We start from the raw sequence: 26,887 nt of genomic DNA, 5'->3' as shown, positions 1-26,887 counted from the left end.
TTTACGCAACGGTGTTCTCTATTCTAAGCTAACCTGGGTCTACGGTGTGTATCGATACTGAGAATCAAAATAAGAAAAAAATATGTGGACACCGGACAGTCGAAATGTGGACGTTAAATTCATTCCAATTTCATCTCCCAATAAGTAGAAACTCTCGTTACTAATGCATATTATCCGCGCCTTATCTTTCTGATGGACGCACCAAGGTGCAGCGCACACACTCTGCAAATCGAACTGTCTATAATAAGTGCGCACGCAAAGGTAGCGAGGGCCCATTCGTGTGTCTCCTCGCGAGGCAAAGAGGAAGGCAGTGAAGGACGTGGCAGGTCACGTGGGTCATATACTGAGACGCGATACGGGATGCTCGTCCGCATAAGAGGGGCGCAATAACTGGCCGCTTCGTCATCGGCGTAAATGCACTTGTCTCGTAGGAAACGCGCCTGATGGAACCGAGTCGTTTGCCTCGGTTCACTAAGCCACCCCTCCGGGGAAGCAGATGGGTATCTCGGCGTTTCGCCGAGGCTCGAGACGCAGTTAACCTTTGCCCCGTCATTTCTCATCGCGACGATTTCCCGCCAAATGACCGCGCCTCTTGATGGCGTTCACTTTGTTACTTATCCTTGTTCTATGCGCTCTTGGAAGTTCATACGGGTATTGAAAGGGAAGACAAAAACAACGGACGCGATGCCCACCCTGAACAGCTACCAACTACTGCCATCTGGTGGCCGTTAATGGAGGCCACTGCGCAACTTTTTCGGCCCCCGTCTTCGATTATCAATTTACTGCAGTTCTCGGAACTGTCTCCCTTCAGAAGGTCATGCTTTATGGTCGTGGTGTCAACTTAATTTGTGCAACATATGCAGAACAATACAGCAATCATGGGAGACGTTCGTGTCAACCTTTTAGGCGATAAGAGTTGTGGCTAACTATACGAAGATCGTTTTTCACATAAGGTTGTGAATCTGTAATAACTAGTTATGTTCCTGAGACTTTACGCATCCTCGTTCGCCGCTTAATTTTGAATTTCATCCTTGCTCGAGACTACGGTGTTCCTCAAGTCTGTATAACTGTCTTCTTACTATCAAATCTATAGTGTGTGCATAGCGTACCTTTCTGCGAAACATTATTTGGGAAAAGCCGTTTCATTCGCTCTATCAGTCACTTCGCTGTTTTAAAAGTTCGTACATTAAATTTTAACTACAATGGAGTGTCTATTCCGCCCCCCCCCCCCAACCCTTGAAAAGAAAGGAAATAAAGGTCCTGGTTACACATAATCCCTTAATCTCTGGTTACCTTATAACTTACTGAAATGCATTCTGTGAAGAGGAAACATGGAAAAGTTAAAAGCACCCTTTTAATAATGAACTTAAAGAGCCACGCCGAGGATTCTGTAGCATATTTTTAGTCAAATATCGCATATAATTCCTTCGAATCCCGTCTCTTTGTAACATAAAATCTTTTTCTGAAGTATCGATTACAGTAATTTTAAAACAGCGAAAACCAGCAAAACTGAAACAAAAACTTAGCTGATCGTAGGTGGTACTTTGCCTGACGCAGTTATGGCGTCATAAAATTTCTGGAAAAGTTCTGGCATGTACATTGAATGGCTAGTAACTGTAAACGATTACTCCGTTCACAAAAAGGCTGAGATAGCCTGACATAGCCTGGAAATCCTTATCAGTTAGTGAAAACCAAGTATCAACGCGCAGGTAATGTTTGTGACGTAGTAAACACAGCGCTGCCCGTGTAAATCTCTTGAACGGAGGACACTAAAATGGACAACTAAATTTGATTTTCACAGAACCAAGACTCCATAAAGCTGCGTAATTTGTCGAACATTATGATGACGGAAAGAAGAAGCTATAGTAAATGCTTTTTTTTTTCAAAATACAACAACCCTGGAAAACTCTGGAGCTGTTTTTGAATTCTCATTAGTCTGACTACTACAATGCGCACAACAAATTATAAAAATGCACCGGAAGAAAGTAGAACGCAAACAACATAACTGAACCTGCAAACGAAACGAATGAGCCATAAAGATAGGCAACTCTGCCAAGAATGTGCACACCATATACATATACTACTTATACAGCGCCAGCTGTTAATGTGAAAGCCCCTGGTCAAGGCGTGTTTGTCGTTGTCGTAGTAGTAGTAGTCAGAAAGCGTCCGTGCAGCCGAGACTGACCTATAGGAGAGGGGCGGAAGGGGGGTCAGTATATAACGCACTCCCGAATACTGGGCGCACATAGCTATTGCCTTGCTAACGCGTTGTTGAAAGAAAACTTAAAAAGAGCCCAAAGAATCATGCAGGAAAAATACAGCCTTCTTGTTCAGAAACAAGAGAAGAACGTTGAATTTACGAGCATCTCTGGGTCCAGGAAGTGACAACGATGTCTGCCCCTAAACCTCCTCCGCGCCTCGCTATATCCATTGGGGCTAGTGAATCTGCGGGTGCGCTCAAAGCGCTATACAGGGTTTAGCTCGCAATAAAAACATTTGCCGTGAAACAGCCCATAACCATGACTGAGACGTATCGCAACTACAGCAAGGCGCAGCCACGCGTACTTGACTTGATATCTACATGGTCTGCCATTCAGCGACTCCTGCCTCGTTTGACGATGTAACGGCAGACGAGCGCTAGGCGCGCAAAGGTTGTGCGAGGAGTTGGATAAAATTTCCTAAAAGTTCCAAGGGTAGAATTCATAGCGCAAAAAAACATGGACACAGAAAGACGACACCACCTCCTGTGGCAAACGGTATGTAGGCCAAACAGGCAGATGCCTGAATGATAGGCGGAACATGGGCGTGACGTTAGTGATATGCGTGGGAAAGGTTTGTCAGCCCATTGCCGTGTGTGTCATTGTATACCACTCCTAAAAAAAATGCGTGGTCTTGAAAATGCACAAAAACCGCTTAACACGAGAGATAATTGAAGCGCAATAGATTTCCTTGTTGGAAGATGACTGTGTGAGTAGCCCTTCAGTAGCTCTGTTGCCAAAGGAGATCTTATATATGTCTGATATGCTTTGCTAGCTGTGGTTTGATAGTAATTGTATGATAAGTCAGTATATAAAAAACCACCCTTCTTTTACGAAATAAATCTTTGTTGGAAGTTAGCGCTCTGTGGTGTCGTCTTTCTGTGACCCTGTTTTTTTGCGCTATGAATTCTACCCCTGAAATGAACCAACAAGCCGAAGTATCTACCCTTCCTAAAAGTGTATTTCACCTGCCATGCTGCCCGTCTGCAAACACCTGGCTTGTTTTTTCTCAGGAAGACATTAGATGAAATTCGAGGTGCAACGTGAACCCGTCCATAGTAGGTAGTCAACAAGAACTGAATAATGCGCATGGTTTAATGAAACATTACCCTTGGTAAAAGAGCGCTCCTCAGCAACAACTACACTACAGCACAAGAAGACTAATGTGCCAGTGTGCACTTTGGCAGATGCGGTGCATCTAAACTCTAAGCAAAGTCGGTCTGTTCGGTCTACAACATAGCTTTAATTTCTTTATTTCCAAGCAGTAGATTCTCGAGGCACAAATGGCAGTAAAAAGCCCCATTACACGGCTTGACAAAGTTCTCATTATCTGTGCTTAGTCGGCGGAGCAGCATGCAGCACTAAGAATGTGAGAAACAAATAAACTTTGTGCACACTGTTACAAATTAGGACGACATAAAATAGAAAATTACACTCATTATCTAAAGGAAGTTTGTGGAGAATATTATGACCGCATATTTAACTTTAAATTTAAAAAAATAATAAAAAAGAAACCAAGCAAGCATCTCGCAAGTATCACGGAATCAGGCACACCATGCGCCTGAGAAACATTAGACAAACAAGTTTTGTATACATTTAACTTAATAAATTAATACGAAACAATTAATTCGTTTCAGAATGCAAATCTGTTTACTGTAGAAGGTAGGGCATACGATAATCTTTAGAAAGCATAATTAGTGCTTGAGCTGGTGGCGTGCCAATATTCATGGTGGTGCGTCATGTGATGTGCGGTATTTGGTTCTAATTTAGCAATGTTTGAAAGAAAACAGCTGTTACGGCGCAACCGAGCCTTACACATGGTTAGAATATGGTACTCATATATGTCGGTAACATTCAGGATTCGATATATTTAAATCAGATGACTCGATTACGATATTGTTCGGGCATCAGTTATAGCTTTTAATGCGCCAATCTGCAATATTATAAGTTTGTTTTTATTTATGAATGTTGTTTTGGCCCAAACTAGAACACAACAGGCCGGCATTGAAGAAAACAGAGCTTGGCAAATCAGAAGCTTAGTTCTGGGCGGTAAGGTGCATTGGAATTTCAGAAGGATGCCAAGCATCCAAACTAACTTAGTTTCTGTATATAATCCATATGATGATACCAAGCATTAATCGATTTAAAAAAAAAGAAACTTTGTGCTTTATTAAATTTACTATCATTACTTCATTTCCCCCAGTAGGCTAGATTTTACATGTTTTCCTCAAAACATTATAGCTTTATTTTTTTTTTACATATTGCTCATTATAATAGCATATCTACAGGACCACGCATGTAGCTTGGACAACAACACATCGTTACCTTTCCTAATCATACAATTAGCATCTGTTCCGGCAAGAATTAAAATAGTTCCGTCGGCGTATATGATATACTTTACTTCGTCGTCTATTTGAATTATGTCGTTGATATAAACATTATATAAAAGTCGCCCAACTATACTACCCTGAGGCACTCCACATTTTATTGATTGGTATTGTGAGTAATAAACTCCTAATAAGAACAGATTTTGTTTAGTCGCAAAGATATCTTGTGAGTTTAAATGCTGTATTGCGTACAGGTTCGTAGAAAGTCAACTTTCCATCTTACAGCCGAAAAAACAAAATTGAACACATATGGCTTATTTCTCCCATGCGCGGCTGCTTCTTCAATATATACTTTATCATGGCACTTTCTCACCTCACTAGTGCCGTCGTGTGCTCCTCGCCGAGATACCTGCCGTAACAAGCTGCTTTGAGGATGCATTGCAACTAATCGCGGTTGAAGTGCTAAAGGCAGCTGGTGGTAGGCCGGCCTCCTCGTCATCATCATCTTCATGATATTCTTAGCAGTCGAGGAGTGCTTATATTTCGCGTACTGTAATGACTCTGCGATGTCGGCTTATCATCCACGCTAACCAAGTCATCGTGGACGACTTAATATGACACATTGCCAGAATTACAAGTACAGTCTTGGTCGAAAGTCTTAAGGTCATAGCGTTCAGCTGCAGCGAAATGAATGTTCCTAGAATGCTCCGTGTAGCGGATCATTGAAAACGCAAGTCAAGCAGGGAGCTTCTCTACCGCAAGAAGAAACCTTCTGCTAGCATTTCGTGGGAATTAGGTCTGAAATAGTGCCGTAAAGGCTCTGTTATGCAGCTCAAGCGAGAAGCCTTTGGCCTTGAGACTTTTGATCGAGACTGTACGTCTCGCGTAGCTGTTTGAGCGCGTCTTCAATCCTACCCGGGTCCATAAATATCTGCCCCACTCAAGCAATTCGGGATGCACTTCACAGTCAGTTCCATACAAGCTGCCTTAATCATTTTCACGTCGGCGAACAAAGAAATCCTAACCAGGACGTCACCACATGGTCTTTCACTTACTCTGTGCATAAGCTGTGACGCGTTGCCGATAGGACGCCTAGAGCACGTAAATGATGATCGCGTCGAGTGGCTGGGCTTTCATGTCGCATTCGGCGCCACGGGAGCTTGGTCACCGCAGTCAGAGAGGGCAGCCCGCGGTGCTCCACACTGTTGTCGAGCACGAGCAGGAACTTTTCTTTGCTTCTCTGTGCCATGTAGTGCTTGATATGAATAAAAAAACTCGGCGAACAGTCGCGCGTCATTCCTAAACTAATTGCCCAGTTTGCAGACTAATTGCAAACTCGCCGAGCAAACAAAAGTCGCTTGTCATTTGGACTTTTGTGCTGTATTTGTAGCTTACGAGAGCTCAGCCCGCAGAGCACCTCAGCCTGCGAGAATTGCCGCCGACAAACGGTAGCCGTCATTCGCTGCCGCCGATGATCGTGTATACAGAAGGACGGTGACGCGAAGCTTGTTGTTCTCAATACCAGCGCAAGCGTCGCCTTTCAACTCATACATTTTGACGGCCCTATCTGGAAAACATTTTCTTATGCGTTGTTTACATCCCGCCGTTATTACTACTTTCTCTAGTGGCTAAGTTTCAAGGTAAGTGAGGAGGTTGTGCCACGAGGATTTGGAGACGCTCCTCGGTCGCTGCCGCCGCGGGAATCGCGAGACTTTCCGGGTGGAGTTCGCGGCACCTCCTCGTTCGCTATAACCGAGCTGTGCGGCCGTCTTGTTCGTTGTATCTGTGACGCAGTGCTATGGCCCTAATACATATTTTGACGGTAGAAATGTCCTCGTTATTAATAAGCGAGCGTTCGTTATAACTGCGGCCGTTACAAGTGGGCTCGACTTATTGAAAACTTATGTCAGGACCAAATGATTCATGCTGTTAAAGATAGAGAAATCTGTGAAAATTCCAGCTGTCAATTCATTCGTGTCTATGTTTAATTATCGAATATTTTTTCTTCAACAATGCCAACTCCGTCAAAGACCTTTGGCGACATCGATATTGCTTTTCGGTTATGATATCGCGCCTATAAAAAAAGCTAGAATGCATTTTAAATGATATTTTGATGGAGCTTTAATGAAAACTGGCGGAATATACACTGGCCTATAATTAGTGACGGTATTTCTAGGACCATTTGTATGAATTAAGATCACTTTATCGTTCTTCATTGCCGTCGGATTAAATTCCGTACTTATCGAAGGATTACATATATAGAATAGTATAGGTAGTATGGCATCTATACATGAAGAACAGTAGTCAGTGATAAGTCTAATCTTGCTTCACTCTTACATTTTTTTAGGATTTATATATACTGGCAATATGTCCCCATCACAAGAAGCCAGCAGAATACTATTAATATTGGAGCTCGGAATGATTTCAATTGGAGTAGGATCATGCTGCTGTTCACAAGTGTAACTGAATACTTATTGAATTTATCTGATAGCCCTTTTCAACATTCGTGACTCCATAAATTCACAACATTTCAAACGCACCTTGTGAATGCGATTAAATAGCCCTTTCGAGTAAAGGTGGCTTTGCCCCAATAGAACTCTTCATGTGGCGAAAGCAGCTTTAACGAGAGGAAGGAATTCAAAGTGAGCGAGTGAGTGAGTGGGAATGAGTGAGTGAGTGAGTGAGTGAGTGAGTGAGTGAGTGAGTGAGTGAGTGAGTGAGTGAGTGAGTGAGTGAGTGAGTGAGTGAGTAGGAATGAGTGAGTGAGTGAGTGGGAATGAGTGAGTGAGTGAGTGGGAATGAGTGAGTGAGTGAGTGTGAGTGAGAGTGAGTGAGCGTGAGTGTGTGAGAGTGAGTGAGTGAGTGATTGGTTTGGTTTATATGGGTTTAACGTCCCAAAGCGACTCAGGCTATGAGAGACGCCGTAGTGAAGGGATCCGGAAATTTCGACCACCTGGGGTTCTTTAACGTGCACTGACATCGCACAGTACACGGGCCTCTAGAATTTCGCCTCCATCGAAATTCGACCGCCGCGGCCAGTGAGTGAGTGAGTGAGTGCAGGAGTTAGTAATGACTTAATGAAATCTGTTGTGTTGGTACTCTTCTACCCATGTAATAACTTTATTATTGATGTTCATGCTGTTCATTTTATATTTCAGGCGATTATGGGGCACACGATCAAACGCGTTTGCGAAATCGATGAAAATGGCATCAGTCTGCATCAACGGTTATAAATTCCGGTGAAGGTCTGTAGTCAGTCCGAACAGCTGGGATTCACAAGAACGCACGCGCTGAAATTCATGCTGGTTCGTAAAAAGGATATGATTCTCAGTGATATATTTCATTTTGTGTGATGATATAACATGTTCTAATAATTTACAAACAACTGACGTCAAAGATATGGGTCAAAGATATGCCCACCATCGGAAGCTTGATCGTGTTTTAACCATATTTAAAATATGGTTAAACATGAGCAAGCTTCCGATAATCAGGAATCTCAGCCGTATCAAGCGATTGCTGAAAGATGAGTGCCAGGATGCGTGATGGTTTTTGTAACTTTTAAAAGTTTTGTACTAATTTCATCCGGGCCTCGGCTCGCAAAAGTAGGCAAACGTTCAATAGTCACCTCTATACCCTCAGAATGTATTGTTATACCGGGCGTTGTGCATTCAGTACTAGATACGTGTCCAACAATAGACAAATGCTTTCCTTGCTCAAAATTGGTGCAGAAAAATAACTTAAAATGATCGCACAAATCAACTGAGTCTATTGAGGTACTATCCGGAGAAACTATGTGCGGGAGTTCCTTTTTGGTGCAGGAGAAATCACTTTCCAAAACTTTTTGGATTTTTTTTTTCAAGAAGTTCGGCATGTCAAAATTAAACAATTTATCTTTCGCTTCTTCAATTTTTTGCTAGCATGCCTTTGCAAAGCACACGTACGCGGTCCAGGCCACGTGCACTTCAGTACGCATAGCTTTCGCATACAGGCGTTTGATTTTGTTTGGACATCGTTTGATATCTCTCTTGAACCATTCATTATTCCCTGCCGTTGAAAGCCATCCTTCAGGAATGTATTTCTCCCGCAAATTGTTCAACATATAACGAAAAAGTTCCAAGTTTTCAGATACACTTTGATTAGAACGCGTAGACTTAAAGAAATAACAGTAGCTATCAAGGTCGTAATTAACACTGTTCAAGTCTGATTAGGCAAAATCACAAATCAATTTTTAGCATATACCTTCGGAGCGGCTGACTGGGACACCCGGTGGTCACTGATACATTCAAATACAGTTATAGAGGCATGTTCGGGGTGAGTTGTGAAAACTAAATCAAGTATGCCATCAGCCCTTGTCGGAGAAGAAACAGGCTGCGTCAGTCGAAATAAATGCAACAAATTGAGAAAATCAACAGACCCACGGGGCTGAATAAAATCAGCAATTGAAACAGATGACCAACTGATCCATGGGAAGTACTATCTACGGTGGGAAGTCTTGTACGTATGTCTTTTCGCACAGCAATCATGGAATCTCCACCTCTTTTATCTGCTCTGTCTTTGCGAAAGATAGAAAACAAGTTTGAAATCTGAAGTTCTGAACTGTAAATTTCTGGAGTTAACCACGTTTCTGTTCCGACGATGGCGCCAGCAGCGCAAGTATAGATGAAGGAAGCAAGCTGGTTTTGCTTATCGATAATGCATCTAAAATTTGCTGAGATGAACGAAAACGGGGTTGTTTTAGCAGCCTGTTGCCCGGCTGTAGCTTGTCATGGTTGGCTGCTTTGATTGTCGACTGCTTCGGCTGGCGATGGTTGGCGACTTTGCGCAGCGCAAAAACAGACATTATCACTCGCAGCATCATGTCGGTACTGCTTCTTTGATAGAATAAATTTGTCAAAAGAATACCTGGATTTTTCGTTTGGATCACGGCTTACACGAGTGAAATCTCGAAGTTTTTCCAGGCAAATTGGATCCCAGGTTTTTGAAAAGTCTTCTTCAATATAAACCTCAGAGTCCGTAACGTCTTTGAGCTTAGATGCATTATCAAGAATCATGCGTGTAGTTTTGTAGTTGAGGAATTTAACAATTATGGGGCGGTTCTGTTCTTTCTTTCGAACACTGATGCGATGGGCGCGCTTAATATCATTAATCAGTTCAAGATGCTTACTGCAAAAGTCGACGATAAGTGACTCTGAGGCCCTGTAACTTTCCTTTTCTTTTTCAGGTAAGCCCTTGAATATTAAGTTCTTTCGGCGCATGCGGTTGTTCATGTCATCCACAAGGTTAACAACGCTGCTTTGATCGTCACAGGAACGGGCAGGAGCCAGTACGTCTGTGTCATGTCGTCGACTGCGTCCTTAACATTCGAAACATTTTCAGAGCTAGTTCTTCCAAAGCAGTCTCAATATTCTAAAGACGTATCTTGATCTCAGATATACCGGCTGGCATATGCTTCATTTTACCTAGTAGTTCTTTTTGAAATTTATCTTGTGTTCACACAACATTTTTCAAAGCATCAAGGACTTGATCATATTTGTCGGGACCCGGGTTCGTCTCGACGTCTCCACAACAGATTAGTAGATAAGACGAACAGAAATATACCATGACAAGCTTGCCTTCAGGGCAGTATATTTAGTTAAAAGCAAAGCGCTCGCACGGTAGTGCGACGTCTCAACATGACGAGACGGCACCGTCTCATTGAAGCAGCCGATTCGTACGCGGTATGTCGCAGTGTCAACACCCATTAAAAAAAAAAAAAACGCACAGAGAATCGTCACACATGCATCGGCATTTGCGGCAAGGACTTAGAAGGAATTATATTCGGACACAGTGTTTCCACTCACCCAGAACACTGAAGGCACTGTTTAGTGAAGCACACTGTCGCCGCAAATCCCAAGGAACCACAAATTTCGAAGGCTTCTGTGGCGGTACAGTACAACCGACGCAGGTGCCACTAGTCGGTAAAAATGAGGCGCAGTGCGCTAGCACGCTGCGCCGTCGTAGTTTCCACGCATGACTGCGGCGACGAAGGCAGGAGATAAGATGGCAACTATAACGTCACCACCGCTGTAGCACGTGGATCACGATAAGCAGGATGGTCCGTCGAGGCGTTCACTAGAACAGTGAAGGACAGCTTAGTGAAGCACACCGTAGCCGCAAATTACGCGTCCGGTGCTCTTCGCAGGCCGTGGCTATATATATATATATATATATATATATATATATATATATATATATATATATATATATATATATATATATATATATATATATATATATATATATATATATATATATATATATATATATATATATATATATATATATATATATATATATATATATGACTAGAAAGACTAGCGGTTTTCCCGCGAAGCTAGCGCATTCAAAACAGTGAAGTGTTTAAACGGCCTGCTGCGTAAAGCGTTAAACTCGGCGGAAGCTGCTGCTAGTGCCTAAAACCTGCATCAACCTGGCCTGCCACAAATATCGCAACGGGCGCATGGTCACGTGACGGGATGTTGATGGTCTACGCTGTGGCTGCAAATACGACAGTGAAAGCGACGTATGGTAGCTTTCGCTGGAAAGAATTTGTCGCCATTAAAGTTTGGTTCTCCATCCCGTCGTCGTCGCCTTCTGTTCGGACTTGCGGGATTACGGAGACTAGGTAGAGAATCGGCTGCAAAGGAAATGTTCGCACATGTATTCACAACGGCTGACATCAAACGACTGTCCTGGCACCTCCACGGATATTCGCGGCTGCAACTCGGACGTTCTCCTCATCCAGGTGAAGGCAAGTTCTCCCAGGAGACATATGACGCAATGCCTAAATATCCCGTTGTACTCACTTTCGAAAATCAATCACCAAGAAAAGTAACATGAAAGGAGACAGTTATACTGCGTCCTTCCTTTTCTCAAAATTAATTTGATCTTTTTTTATTCGGAACCTGATAACGGTTTTTGAAAAGTGGCTACACGGCCTCGGCCAATCGCCTTCGCGGGTACTGACCTCGAGTCACCCCTTTAGTGACGCCACGTGCGTTCTAAATATGGAAATAAATGTGAGATGCTGCACCGCGCATGGTAGGAGTACTCGGTGCAGGGGCGTGCAAATGCTTGGTGGGGGGATGACCGGTCGCGGCCCAGGCGATGCCCAGCGTCAATGGGGAGATTTAGAATATGGGGACCCTATCGGTTAGGGGAACAGGGGAATATAGCGGGGCGCCAGTGCTCACGCGCAGAACAGTAACCCTAGGGGCGCTATTGTTCCGCGCGTAAGCACTGGCTTCCCACTAACCGATAGGGCCCTCCAATTCTAAACGTCTCTAATGGATCCCTTCAGTAACCTGGTGTCCTCTTTGCGTATCCCTTCGCACACACGGGTACTTTCGTTCACCATCACATAACTGCAGGAATTAGCCGTTTCTAACAGAGCCACCGGTGGGGCTTGTGATACTCAGGTAGGCTGACACCTGTCCCGGTGGGCACGTTGTGACGACGTCACAATGTCACGTGACCTAAATGCAAGTAGGCTACCTCTATTTCCGCTCACAACGCCGCTGCAAAAGACGCCGGATTTTCTGCAGCCTACCGTAAGCGTTCGTGTTTGCCGTGTCTTCCTTCTGTAGTCGTTATTTTGTAGCGAAAGTTACATTGGCCACGAACTCGCAGTTTCGCCGTGCTCGCACCGCACCACGTGACCAACCATGTGACTCGTCACGTCATCAACCGAGTGACGAGCCACGTGACAACAACTAGTCTGACAACCAGGCTAATTTGGACTTGCAATCAAGATTAACCAAGGCTAACCAAGCTACTTCTTAGCTTTCGCTACGTATATCCTGGCATAGCCGAGCTAAGCCACTGCCAATTTTTGCGCTACCTTTTAATTCCAGCATCCAAATCTGTTTCTGAATTTCGAAAAAGTGATTACCTTCTCCGCCATGGCTCAACAAACATAGGCCATTTTTCGAGCCATTCGAAAACCGCGACGTCCATCAAATCGCGTCACTCAATGGTGCACCTGCCACTTGACAGCCTCTGCCCCTACAGCACTGAAATAACATCCCCCGAACAGGGATGTTGGCTGGAGCGGCGAACACCGCAGCGTGGCCCTATATTTCTAACTCGTGATCCGGATCTGCGGTCACTAGCTACCTGCCCCAAGGAGACGTATTCCCTTACCACTTCCAGCACCTCGCTACCAATTGTAAACTGATGTTCCCTTAAGAGACGGTAGAACATTAGTTTGGCTTTCTGCATGTTAATTTTTAGACCCACCGTCCTGCTCTGCCTAAGTCACTGACCATGCTTTGCGATTCATCTCCTGAGTGACAAGCAAGGCAATGTCATCAGCGAAAGGCAGATTACTAAGGTATTCCCCATTAACTCTTATCCCAACTGTTCCCAATCCAGGCTCCTGAGAATAGGCGGTGAATAGCATTGGCAAGATCATGCCTCCCTGCCCGACACCCTTCATTATTAGAATTTTATTGTAGACTTCATGGAGGACTATGGTGGCTGTGCAGCCGTTATAGATGTCTTCCAAAATTTTCACATAAGACTCTACACCTGACTCCGCAACGCCTGTGTGACTGCTGAGGTTTCCACTGAGCCAAATGATTTCTCGTAATCAATGAAGGCTATATATAGAGGTTGGTTATATTCTGCGGAATTTCTCTATCACCTGACCGATAGTTTGAATGTGGCCTACTGCCCGGTATCCTTTACGAAAGCCTGCCTGATCGTTTGGTTGCTTGAAGACTAAGGTTATCCTGACTCTGTTAGCAATTACCTTAGTAAATACCTATCCGGCAACGGGCAGTAAGCTGGTACTCACCTATGGGCAGGAACATGGAGGCTAACGGAAAGGGTTCAGCTCAAGTTAAGGACAACGCAGCGAGCCATGGAAAGACAATGAAAGGTGTAACGTTAAGATACCGGAAGCGGGCAGAGTGGGTGAGGGAACAAACACGGGTTAATGACACCCTTGTCAAAATCAAGAGGAAGAAAGGGCTTGTGCAGGGTATGTAATGCGAAGGAAGATAAGAGAAGGAAAGCGTAGCAGGAGCGGCAGAAAGTCAGGTGGCCTGATGAGATTAATAAGTGTGCGGAGATGCGGTGGACGCAGCTGGCAAACGACAGGCACGGTATATGAATATATTTTCTTACACCGTGGGACAGGGTTCAATGGAGAGACATGGGGGAGGCGATTGCCCTGCAGTGGGCGTAGTCCGGATGATGATGAATGATGAACGCTTTGCCCAGACGAAAACAAGTCCTCTTGTCGAAACGTCGGCTAAGCACCATGAGGCTCGCCCCCTCCCTTGTTCACTTTGTTTTGCGCTGTCCATACTTCTAGTATAATTGAAGTCATGAGGCACTGCGTTGACAAAGTTGAAAACTTGGCAAACTCAACATCTAAGCAATTTTCCGACAGATGGCGATACTTTGGCTATTTTGGTTCCTGTACAAATAAATATTCACCTGCGCGTCATAAGGAATGGTATTAATGTTGCCACTTTCTTCGCTAACATGCAATATAAAAGTATATAATAAGAAAAAATACGTTGGTAATGCAGCAGAGAATATAAATGATTCCTTAAATGAAGAATAGAACAGAAGCAAATAAATTAACTATCAATATGCATTGTTGAAACGATGTAAAGTAGTTATGCAGGGATAATCACGCACCCTTATCAATTATCTTTAAGGCAAATCGTTCCGAATCGAACTGCAACAAGAAGTTGAAAATGAAGCCCCAGCCAAGCGATCGACCTTCCCGCGGTGATTGCTTCTCTGATTAGTTGCTTTATCTGAAGCACAGATCTGGAAACTAATTAATGAATGCGACACTTTCTCTTTTTCCTCTTTCACTTTATGTAACTTTTCATAAATCATGGCCTAAATTTTATCCTTTACATGTTTTGCATCTCATGGAACGTTATGAGCTAACAACTACCGTTTTTAGAAGGCACGTTGGATTCGAGTTTCTTTTTCAATTCCGGATGGTGGCCACGAGACAGCCACTTCCTGTGAAGAAAGTCGACGATATGTAACGACCATGATGGCGCCGATTCATTATTTCTAGTATTTGGCAAGCGACCCTCGACAGAAACTTATACCTAGAAAATTACGCCCAGCAGCAACCCGTAGAACTTCGTCCATCATGTCAGGCTGCTGGGACCCAATCCCTTTCCTGGACGAGCGACCAACCCAGCGATGCCTAGGAGCAGTTGAACGCGCCATCGAGGAGATGGACGGCTATCGACCTCGGGGCATGTTTGTCGAGCAAGAGGAGACCGATGCCACCAAGATCCACGCCGTCATCTTGGGGCCTCCGGGCACGCCGTACGAGGGGGGCTTCTTCCATTTCCTCATCAAGTGTCCCACCTTCTACCCGCTCAGTCCTCCTCGCGTACGCTTCATGACCACGGACGCCGGCAGGGTGCGCTTCGGGCCGAACTTCTACGAGAACGGCAAAGTGTGCCTGGGCCTTCTGGGCACCTGGACCGGGCCGTCCTGGACCACACGCCACAGCATCGCAAGCCTGCTGCTGTCCATAAGGTCACTCCTCAACGAAAATCCCATTTCGAGCGGACAGGCGTTCGGAGTCCTTCCGGCCGTGGGAACCTGGTGTAACGACAGCATCTGCTACAACGCGGTCCTCCGGCACGAGACCATCAGGGTCGCCGTGTGCGACGCGGTCGAAGCCTGTCTGCTGGACACTTCTCCGCTGCCGCCGGCTTTGAGGGACATCGTGTTGAAGCACTTCTCTCAGCTGTACGCAAAGTACGAGGAATCGGTAAAGCAGCAACTGCATCTCACTGGCGCATGCATGAACGACGCGTTCGAAGGCGGCGTCGCTGTGTACCAATACGCAACGTTGCGGGAACGGCTGAGAGACTTGCGCGATATGGTCATGACGAGAAACGAAGCTGCCGCCGATTAGAAGAGATTTGTCAGTGCATGCGTCGAGATTGAGACGCTAGATGCGGATTGCTTAGCTTCGTCCTAGAGTTTTTGCTTACGCACGTTAATTGATCATCAGTGATGCAACATTTAACGTCGTACCTTGTACAACGACTCCATGCGTGAAAATTCATGGTGGCGCAGAATGACGAGAAATTAATGTGATGTAGCTCTTGCCAGCCAAATAAACAGACTGCGTATAGCGCAAATTCATCACTACGCAATGCTGTCAGTTGGTTTTTGTTTATTTATTTCAGAAATACTGCCAGCCTTTGAAAAAAGGCCTTTGGCAGGAAGGGGGGTTACATAAAAAGCAAACTGAAAGGAACAAACTTACGAGGCAATAATGCAGAAGAAAATGCGATAACCGAACGCCAACAAACAGCATACTTGAGTATGAGAAATTAGCACACTGCTAACGATTATAAGCAAAAAATTATAAAAAAGGAACATGGTACAAAGAACAAAAGAACAAGAACAGAACCGAGCTAGGCCTTGTACACGGGTGATACGCCAAATGTGCACATTGAAGATTACTATTTTGCAAGTGTACAACACAGGCACAAAACAGGCCAGTCTCATCAAGCACTGCGCAATTTCAATAAACATTATGAATGCGGACGTGCACACGTAGAAGCAAAATAAGAAATCTGAGATTGTCCAAGCAAGATAAAGAATGATAGACACTTCAAGGTCAAGATCTCAAAAGAAAGGAAATGTAAAGAAAAATAATTTCCACGTTTGTAGCAAAAAACGTTTCAAAGCATCTCCAAAAAAGATTGGAGTGTTGAACATTCCATGGCATTTAAGCTCAGGCTTTTTCATTCCCAAACGGCTCGTGGGAAGAAGGAGTTCTTGAAACTATCAGTCCTGCATGCAAAGTCTTTTAGTTTCTTAGAATGATGCGATCGTGTCGAGCGTCGACTGACGTGTTCAATATAGAGATCTCTGTTTAGCTTTCACTTACCGTGGTAGATTAGATGCATGTATTTTAATCTTTCACGACGTCTTCTTTCCTGCATTGTTTCTAAGTTCACTTTATATAGAAGGACACTTGGTGATGTTTTCCAGCTATGGGAATTAAAAATGAATCTGATTTTTGTACGACGTTTTCGAGTTTCGTTGTATTGCCCTGGGTGTACGGATCCCATATGACTACTCCGTATTGCAAGACTGGCCCGACGAAGGTTTTATTGATTTCATATGTACACTTTCACAGAGACCTTCTTAAGCATCCTAGTGTAATAATAATAATAATAATAATAATAATAATAATAATAATAATAATAATAATAATAATAATAATAATAATAATAATAATAATAATAATAATAATAATAATAATAATAATAATAATAATAATAACTGGTTTTGGGGGAAAGGAAATGACGCAGTATCTGTCTCATATATATCGTTGGACACCTGAACCGCGCCGTAAGGAGGGAGTGAAAGAAGGGAGTGAAAGAAGAAAGGAAGAAAGAGGTGCCGTAGTGGAGGGCTCCGGAATAATTTCGACCACCTGGGGATCTTTAACGTGCACTGACATCGCACAGCACACGGACGCCTTAGCGTTTTGAGCATCCTAGTGTGCGAATTGATTTATTTTAAAGGTAAGTGACATGTTCATTCCATTTAAGATCTGATGTGATGGTGACGCTTAGATATTTGTACGTTTCTAACAAGAATAATTGTTGACCGTTAGCGCTATAAGAGCAAGTTGAAGGCTGTTTTCTGCGAGTTATGCTCATGGCCAATGTCTTTTTCCTATTAATTTTCATCTGCCGTATCCAGCACCAAGATTCTATTTTTGACAAAGCTAACTGCAGGAGGGTGTGATCGCTTCGGCTTTTGACTTCCTAATAAATGATACAATTATCCGCAAACAGCTTAACATTCACTGGTATATGCTGAAGGATATCATTGATGAAAAATAAAAATAAAAGTGGCCCAAGTACGCGTCCCTGAGGTATGCTGTACTGAACCGATGCTGCGCTTGAACCTACGCCTTCAACAAAGACACTCTGTTGCCGATGAGACAGGCATGCCTCTATCCAAGCAAGTAGTGCACTGTTCTTCAAAATGGCCTGAAATTTTAGAATTAGCTTTTGGTGCTACACACGATCGAAAGCATTTTCAAAGTCTAGATATACGACGTAATTTGGCCCTGCTTATCCAAGACTGCGGCGAAATCATGCGTACTTTCTAGTAAATGCGTTATTGCTGATAATCATTTGCGAAAGCGGTGTAGTCTGTAATCAGTTAGGTTATGGTTTTCAAGAAACGTCGATATGTGCTTAAAGGTAATGTGCTCCAATCTCTTAACACAGGTGGATAATAATGAAACTGGCCTGTAAGAAGCAATAAGTGAGGCGTTCGGCGATTTACGCATAGGTATTTTCTCCCCGTATTTCCAGTCTTTTGGAATGTCTGCTCGCAATAACGTTTCAGTAAACAACACGCACAAGTATTTTGAGCACCATTCCGCATATCTAACAAGGAAGGCATTGGGTACGCGATCTATACCAGACGATTTTTTTTACTGAATATTTAGCAAGAGCGACAGCACACCTCCTTCAGAGAGAGAGAGAGAGGGTTTATTGATAGGAAAGGCAGAGAGGTTGGCCTGAAAAATAAATATCTGGCCTGCTACTCTGCTCTGGGGGACGGGAAGAGGAGATAAAAGAAGGTCACGATGGGGGACGATGATGATGGGAGGAGGCAGATGAAAAACTACTTAAAAAAAAAGACACTTTCTGACATCACAAACGCGAGACAAGGTCCGTGTCGCTCAAAAAGCGTGAGAGCGCTCGCGTTGCCTTTACAGTTCTAAAACTATCTGGCCAAGCGCCGAGGATCAAATCCTCAGAGAGGGGCGATGTGTCCATAGCCTTCAGAGCAGATGCGAGTATGAGTCTTTCACGTGCATACGCTGGACGCGCCACTAAAACATGTTCTATAGTCTCTAGCACGCCACATGTGGTACATTCCGGGGAGTCCGCTTGTCCTATTAAGTGCAAGTATTTGCGCGTGAATGCCACGTTTAAACGTAGTGTACGGATAACGCATGCAATAGGGCGAGGTATTCCGCGAGGAACTGAAAAGGTCATCGTCGGATCTAGCCGTTTAAGGCGGATATCCTTCAGATATTGTCACGTCACCGATTGGAGGGAAGTCATACAATCCGAAACTTGGACTTTTTTACCATTATCATCTGTGAACACCGAAGAGCGAAAATTGTTGAAAAAAATCTGCAATACAAATTTTGATACTGGTTTCTTTCTGGGCCTGAAATGCCGTCAGAATTTTGCTGGGCACCAGAGAAGAAAATTCTTCTTTGGCACATAATGATAGTACTCTTTTGCTTTTCGTATGGCCTGCTTTACCAACTGACGTATATCAGCAAGTTGTTGCCTCAGAAGCAATGGCACATATCCACGGTGGGGGATTGGCCAGGGTTTAGTGCAGGCACAAACCGGAGAAAAAGTCATCCAGGCTTACCTCAAAGGGCTCATAAATAAAAACTGAGGATTCTGGGAAAACAAATAACGCATTTGAGAGATTTAGAGAAAATTAGAATGAAAGTGTCTGCAAGCATTACGAACGGTTGGGAGCTTCCGGTGTTTTTCCTTATCCTTTTCGTCTTTTGTGATTCGTACTATTTCGCCTTTAGGGGCGCGAATCCTTTACCACGCTTCACAACAAACTAAAAAAAAAGACACTTTAAGTAATCAACAGAGCTTTCGCTGGAATGGCAAAGGACAACAAAATCAGAAAAGGATATATCTAGCGTGTCCAAAATTGCTACGTCATCCGCGCGTGCAAGCATTCGTATCATGCTCTACTCTGGGTTGCTTTTCGTCACGGATTTCAGGGGCAGGGTCAGAAATAACATACAGTGTCAGATATGCCATACACCTTTAAGAACACTTATTTTTGGGTCGCGATGAAGAACGCTCCTCTAACCGTGATGATTATGGATTTTTATGGCGCAAGGGCACCTGTGGCCAAGAGCGCCATGACACAAGGTATTTTCGACTTCTCAAGGTGGGGTCAAAGACACATTTCCCAAGCATTTCGCCCTAAATAAACCGAGCACCAGACCAGGGTAAAGCTTGCACCCATTGTATCCCCGGTCCAGCCAAAGGTCCAAAATAGACGACGTGCCATTTTGGATCCCGGAGGGTTCCATAACTAATTGTGTCACGTTGTGGAACATCAGGATATCGAGAAAAGTTTTCCGCAGTATTACAAAGCAAGTTAGGGAGCTCCTTGTCCCACTCAATCTACGGAACATTGAAATCGCCACGAAGCTAAATGTTGCAAGAGCTTTTCATATATGATTGTTTTATGATTTGGTTTATGGGGGTTTAACAGCCCAAAGCGACTCAAGTTATGAGGGACGCCGTAGTGAAGGGCTCCGGAAATTTCGACCACCTGGGGTTCTTAATGTGCACTGACATCGCACAGTACAGGGGCTTCTAGAATTTCGCCTCCATCGAAATTCGACCACCGCGGCCGGGATCGCACTCGCGTCTTTATGGTCAGCAGCCGAGCGCCATAACCACTGAGCCAGTTCAGCTCTCGGTAAAAGCCTCCTACAACCAGGCCAAGCTCGAGTAAACTTACCTTTACAATGACACACTGGACATTAGGTATATGCATTTTTATATACATTTTTTGCGAAACGCTAGCACATGCATCTGCTTGCGAATCCGTGCTTGCAACGGATGAAGACGATGCGGCTCGCGCCTCAAGGGCCCTTTGACGGACGCACTGTATGAGGGTAACAGCAGCAACCACAACGACGCACGCTTACGGACCCTCTGCAGCGCCTCCTCAAAGCCCGGCCAGCGTTTTCGTCAGGCGAATACCCTAACGAAATGCAGGACCCGTTCTCAATCGCCGAAACATCAGGCGAGAAGTCACACGCACTAAATCTGCCCTTCTGGGATCCCATGTCGTGCCAGGACGAGGAGCCATCGACACCCTGTCTGCTAAGGGTGCACCGCGACCTGGTGTACATCTTCGACGACCCGCCGCCGGGCGTGTTCGTCGAACCGGAAGAAAACAACATTACCAAGATTCACGCCATCATCATGGGACCCTCGGGTACGCCGTACGAGGGCGGCTTCTTCCACTTCCTGATCAAGTGTCCACCCGACTACCCAGCCAGACCTCCGAGGGTACGCCTCATGACCACGGACTCCGGCCGGGTCCGCTTCAACCCCAACCTCTACGCTGACGGAATGGTCTGCCTCAGCATCCTGGGCACCTCTCCCGGACCCGCCTGGAACCCTGCCCTCAACATCGGGACGGTGCTGATGTCCATCAAGTCGCTGCTCAGCCAGCATCGCTGCTGGAACGAGCCCGGCAACAGACACATGCTACGAAGGTGGTTTGGAAAGCTCAGTGGTCAGAACGCCGTTACACGGTACGAGACAATGAGTGTTGCCGTGTGTGATGCGGTGGAGGCCTGTCTGCAGGGCAAGACTCTGTGCCCGCCACCTCTAAGGCACGTCTTATTGGAGACCTTCACCGAGAACTACAGCAAGTACGAAAGGGCGGCCAAGAACCTGCACGGTTCCTACCTGGGCAGTCTGTTTAGTGGCTGGACTGGCTCAAAACACTACGAGATGTTGCTGAAAAGACTGCGGGACTTGCGAGACCAGGTGACGAAGAGAAATTTGACCCCAGCTGAAGAGGGAAAGTGATTGCCTTTAGGCATTAGGCTTGTACCATTAGGAAACTAAGTTTTAAAATGCACAGTCCTGACTGCTCGTGCCTCCAGTGAAGACTGCTTAACCCGGGACCTTTGAAGAACAGCTCCTCTCGACAAAAGCTAATAAAGTGTGACAAACGCGAAGCAGTGTTAATCGCGGCTTGCAATTAAAAACACCTTTCAATGCCCTCTTGGGCTTATTGTGCTCAGCAAATGCTAGCGATTTCAGCCACCTTTTTCCAAGACGGGTCGATAAACAGACGCGAGTGCAGTGACCATTTCCCAAAAACTTTTTAATGCTTTATGTAAGTTTAACGTCTCAAATCGACTCAGGCTATCAAAGAGGCCGTAGTGAAGGACTCCGAAAATTTGGACCACCTGGGGTCCTTTAGCGTGCATCGACATCGCACAATACACTGGCGTCCAGCATTTCGCCTCCATCAAAATGCGACCGCCGCGGCCGGGTACGAGCCCGCGTCTTCAGAGTCAGCAGCCGGTCGCCATAGTCACTGAGCCGCTACGGCGGCTCTGTATCCCAAAAAAGTTTTGTCTTTGTGCGCTCACAGCTGCTTCTTGATATAACCTCCGATTTAATGGCGACGCGATCTGAAAGTATTGTACTATATATAAAGAAGCAAGTAAATAACACAAATTACACAGGGTCACGTTGAAACCCACGTCATCGAACCCACAGTATGTAGATAAACGGCAGTTCTTACAGCTGTAGATGCGTTGATGAATGGTCTTGTGTGTTATCCAAGACCACAGTAAACGTCATTTAAGCGAGTGCTGGTTCCGTTCATTCTTGCCCTGTGTCCTGAAAGCCCAAGAGGCAGACACGAGATGGCGCCATAGGAGCGGCACTCTTGCGTTGCGCACACCAGCTCTATTGGCCGGCGATGTAGTCTCTATCTGGCGCAGTTCTAGTTAACCGTTAAGCGATAGCTATGATATGGGTGAAAGTCAAAGATTAGGGATATATAAATAATTGGTTTTTGTGGAAAGGAAATGGCGCAGTATCTGCCTCATATATCGGCGGACACCTGAACCGCACCGTAAGGGAAGGGATAAAGGGGGGAGTGAAAGAAGGAAGAGGTACCGTAGTGGAGGGCTCCGGAATAATTTCGACCACCTGGGGATCTTTAACGTGCACTGACATCGCACAGCACACGGGCGCCTTAGCGTTTTTCCTCCATAAAAACTCAGCCGCCGCGGACGGGTTCGAACCCGCGTACACCGGATCAGTAGGCGAAGGATGTCCAGCACTTCCTTCCGTCCTCATTTTCTTCTGTACAGAGAGAAGCGACCCAAATAACGTGGTCCATTTGTGCCACTCTGAGGACTTGACATAAAAAGTCATCTACAGTCGAACCTTGTTATAACAGCCGAAATTCGCAATATAAGATTTCGTCAGAAACGCGCGCCAGAGCGACGCTCGAAATTTAGTGAATGTAGGGACGGCAACTCAGGCTATCCTTACTAGAGAAACGTGGAGATATTTACCGAAGTTTTAGTGCCGTTTCTAAGGCACTCGCAACGATTCCGTAAGTCGCAAAAAAAAAAAAAAACGAGCGCCAGTCAGGTTGCCTTCCCCGCACTGCAGCCAAGTCGCGTGGAGGATGGTTGAAGGCTACAACCGTACACGCCGCTCCTTTGGGGCACTGTCGGCGGGTGTGCTGTTCATGCTTCATATGACAAATATGGAAACAAAGCTACAAGGAAGCAATCTAGGTTATAATCTGTCGTGCAGATTACGTGGAAAGGTCGTAGAGCAACGGCTCCCCGGGCCATATTGTACTGTCAGCAGATAGCCAGGAAGATTTGCAAAATCTGGTAAATTGTTGTGAAGACGGAGGAGACGCGCTATAGGTTTCAGTTTTAGAGCAACTCATCATTTTTGAGGCAACAACAACAACTAAGTCAGGTATGATGATTTTCAACGATACAACTGATCAGGTGATTACAATGCAAGGCCGTGAAACAACACCCCGAGTGGCCGAATACAAATATCTCGGGGTATGGGTAAACGAAGGGCATATGTACACGGAAAAGCACGAGCAATCTCTCATAGCAAAAGGGCAAAGAGATGCCGGGATAATGAAACACATAGGGCGTTATGGGGGTACAACGAATATGAAGTACTGAAGGGTAATGGTGCTGGTTTTGTGCCTAGGGGCAGAAGTTCAGTCGAGATTAGAGATAAGTCAGAGAGCTGTTGGAAGATTAGCCCTAGGCGCCCAGGGCAAAACCACAAGCAAGGCAGTACAGGGGGATATGGGCTCGGCATCGTTCGGAGCACAGGAAGCTTAGAGTAAATATTGCCACCGAGAGCTGGTACAGTGCTAGAAGGCAGTACCAGTACTAGCACAGCACACCCAGCCAACCCATGCTCAAACAGAGAAGACAAAAAAGACAGGCGGGTGCCGAGGCACCGCATGGAGACGCCAGTAAACGGCCAACAGTGTGACAGCATGAAGAACGCCTGAGGAAATTGGACGATATAACAGGTGGACAGCTAAGGTATTCAAATACTTATACAGAAACAGCGCTGCTTACAATGGCGGAAAAGGACTAGAAAACTAGCCAGTAACTATGCAGGACACAAGGGCGGAGAAAAGCTTTAAACGACAGGTAAAGAGCGCAGAAGGTAAAAACTGGATTAGTCCAATGGAAAAGGAGCCGAGTGTAGAACTATATAGAAATTGGAAAAGGCAGATCAGGAAGGAATCGTTCTACAATAGCTCAAGAGGCAGTACCCTACTACTTGAAGCTAGATCAGGGTGCCTCAGAACGCGCAGCCACAAAAAGAAATATAACCAGACAATGACACATGTGCAGCGTGTGGTAAATCTGTAGAAACAATTGAATATCTTATACTCGAATGTGATGGTATCCATCCGGATGTCGACAAAGGTACAGTCACTCTCCCTGAGGTCATAGGGTTTAAAAATAACAATGGTCATGTGAACGAACCTGCGGTGGAAGTTAGCAAAAGGCGATTGGAAGACTGGTGGCTTAAAAGCACAGAGGTGGCATAAGGATAAAAGTGTAGGATTAAAACTGTATTTAAAGAAAATGGCGACTTTATAGACCGATTTATAACAATGTTAAAGAAATATAAAGACAAAATGAATGAAAAAGAAAAAAAAACAATAAATTAGAGGGGACACTTAAGCTCCACCATAAGGATATGACGCGATAGGTTAATGAGTTAATGCCCATACATTAGTGGAATTGGTCATTCTGAACTCTGCAAACATATGTACCTCGGAGTTCTCATACCTTCCTTGCGCAATGGTACAGTGGTTAAGGGATGTGCCACTGTCCTGCGGTGGCAGGTGCTGCCACCGGTGGGTCTTGAGCGACCCAAGTTGCTCTTCCCGAGCAACCTCTCGAGATCAATCATTAACACCTGGCACAGTGATAGTTTGCTCACAATCCGGTGGGTAAATTGTGAAAACCCACAAGGTCACGTGACCTAGCTTGCCCACCTGGCCTTTAACACTATCGCGTTAAAGCCGCGCATGGTGACAACTGCCACCACTCCGTTTCAGAGAGGACGTTCCATCCATACATCCACCCACCCACCGGCACGCACGCACACACGCACGCATGTCCATTTATCCGCAGGCGTGAACGCGTGTTGACCACCTAACTACCAACCCTCCATACCGCTGTATCGTCTGTGGCGTTGTTGGTGAATGCGACAAAAGCGCGAACCATTGCCGCACCACGAGTCGCATATGTATTGCGGCGAAGCCTGCCGCAAGCAACTCCTTTTTGTTAAGTTTTAGAGCGAAAGCTCTACTCCTCCTGTACAAAGCTGAAGGTCACGTGGCTGTGAAATTTGACCTTCAAACCAGGAGGAGCGGTTTGATTGATTGATTGAAACAACTTTTATTTCCGCCCCCGGCACACAGGCCTGGGAAGACAGGGAGTCGTGCGACCACGGATTAGAGGTTGGCAGGCAGCCCCTGGCTTGTTGCGGCCCCTTCCGCCAGATGGATGGTGCGCCGCTTCTGGGCCTTTTGGCTAAGATCAAAGTGTAGCAGGTGCGGAGGCTTGGCTCTGACGTCATGCCACGTGACTCACCATGCATCGCCACAGCTTCGGCGTTGAGCCGACAGCGCTCGCTAGCAACTATCGAATCACGTGACTCGCTGCGCTTCGCCACAGCTGCGATTGCGGAGCCGACGCACTCTCGCAACAGCCGGAAATCGCGTGACGCGCCGTTCGCTATATAAAAGCGTGTGGCGTGTGCTCCCCTTGGTGTGCGTACCTTAACAGAGCTTTCGCTCGTCTTACTAGGTTTAGCCAGGTTGAACCACAGCTAATTTTTTCCTCCTCCTCCTCCTGCCACCTGCCACCCTAGCTGGCAGCACTTCGTGATGGGCAGTTCGATATTACTACAGGATTTAACACAGCAGCAGGCGCAGCAGGCCACAGCCGGGAAGCACACAAAAACCAGGTCACCCCTACACTAGCTGCAACGCTCCTGTCGACAGCCCCCATGACAGTACAAAGTCCTCTTCGTTTCGAGACTTCGTGCTGCATATATGTTCATTTATGGCCAACCGCGTTCAATATTTTTTTATTTATTTATTTATTTATTTATTTATTCAATACTGCAGGCCTTTACGGCCCAAGCAGGAGGGGCATACACTTGGCATCAGCGTATAGAAGGAAGATAGCAAATAATATTTTCAAAACACTTGTTCTAGGGGCAATAGAACATGAGCAAAACAAGGACTAAACGAAATGCAAACCGAGCTCTTCATTTGGGAAAGTCAAACAGAAACAAACAGAAGTAAGCCAATGAATGAAATATGCAAAAATGAAATGTCAAACTTGCAGCAAGGCAAAAACACGATCAGTTTGGGCAACCAAAAAGCAGACAAGAAAAATATTCAAGAGCAATTCAAGGTTTCAATTGAATCAACGCTGGTTAGAAGAGGCAGAGGTAAGTTGTTCCAATCTGTTATCGTGCGAGGAAAAAAAGAATATTTAAAAACATTAGTTCTGGTGCTGTATGGCGTTAGAGAGTCATCGTGTCGATGTCGTGTTCGGCGTGCCGTAAGTAGTGTTATGTACGGATCAGGAGTCAGAGCAAGAAGGTTATTTTTAAGAAGGAACATAAATTTTAAGCGCTGAATTTTTCTTCTCAGTTCCAGTGTCGGTATTCCATGTTGTTTCATTAGTGCTGTCGGGGAATCAGTTGTACGGTACTTCGAAAAAATAAACCTGACTGCCTTACGCTGTATTCTTTCGAGAGCGTCAATGTTAGTTTTGGTATAAGGGTCCCACACTACGCATGCATATTCAAGTTTTGGTCTTATTAATGATGTATAAGCTAAAAGTTTAGTTTCGGCGGGGACATGCTTCAATTTATGACGGAGAAGGCAAAGTTTCCGAAAAGCTGTGTCACATACGTTAGTAATGTGAGTGTTCCAGTTTAGGCTGTTTGTTAGTGTGACGCCAAGATATTTATACTCGCTGACTTCGGTTAGTGGTTCTGTCCCGAGGGCATAGGGAAAAGAAAGGTTATTAAGTTTCTTGGTTATTTTCATATACACTGTTTTGTCAGCGTTCAATTGCATATCCCAACAATGACACCA

The 26,887-nt window shown here is 45.2% G+C and overlaps 2 pseudogenes; both read left to right on the top strand.

Annotated features, from left to right (window-relative positions):
- Positions 1 to 14,627: 14,627 nt before the first annotated feature.
- LOC144118550 (ubiquitin-conjugating enzyme E2 Z pseudogene) lies at positions 14,628 to 15,755 on the top strand (annotated as a pseudogene).
- Positions 15,756 to 20,253: 4,498 nt separating this feature from the next.
- On the top strand, positions 20,254 to 21,419 carry LOC144118549 (ubiquitin-conjugating enzyme E2 Z pseudogene; annotated as a pseudogene).
- Positions 21,420 to 26,887: the final 5,468 nt, after the last annotated feature.

Source organism: Amblyomma americanum, chromosome 2 (assembly GCF_052857255.1).
Source record: "Amblyomma americanum isolate KBUSLIRL-KWMA chromosome 2, ASM5285725v1, whole genome shotgun sequence".
NCBI lineage: Eukaryota > Metazoa > Arthropoda > Arachnida > Ixodida > Ixodidae > Amblyomma > Amblyomma americanum.
This window is presented reverse-complemented; position numbering and strand designations above follow the sequence as displayed.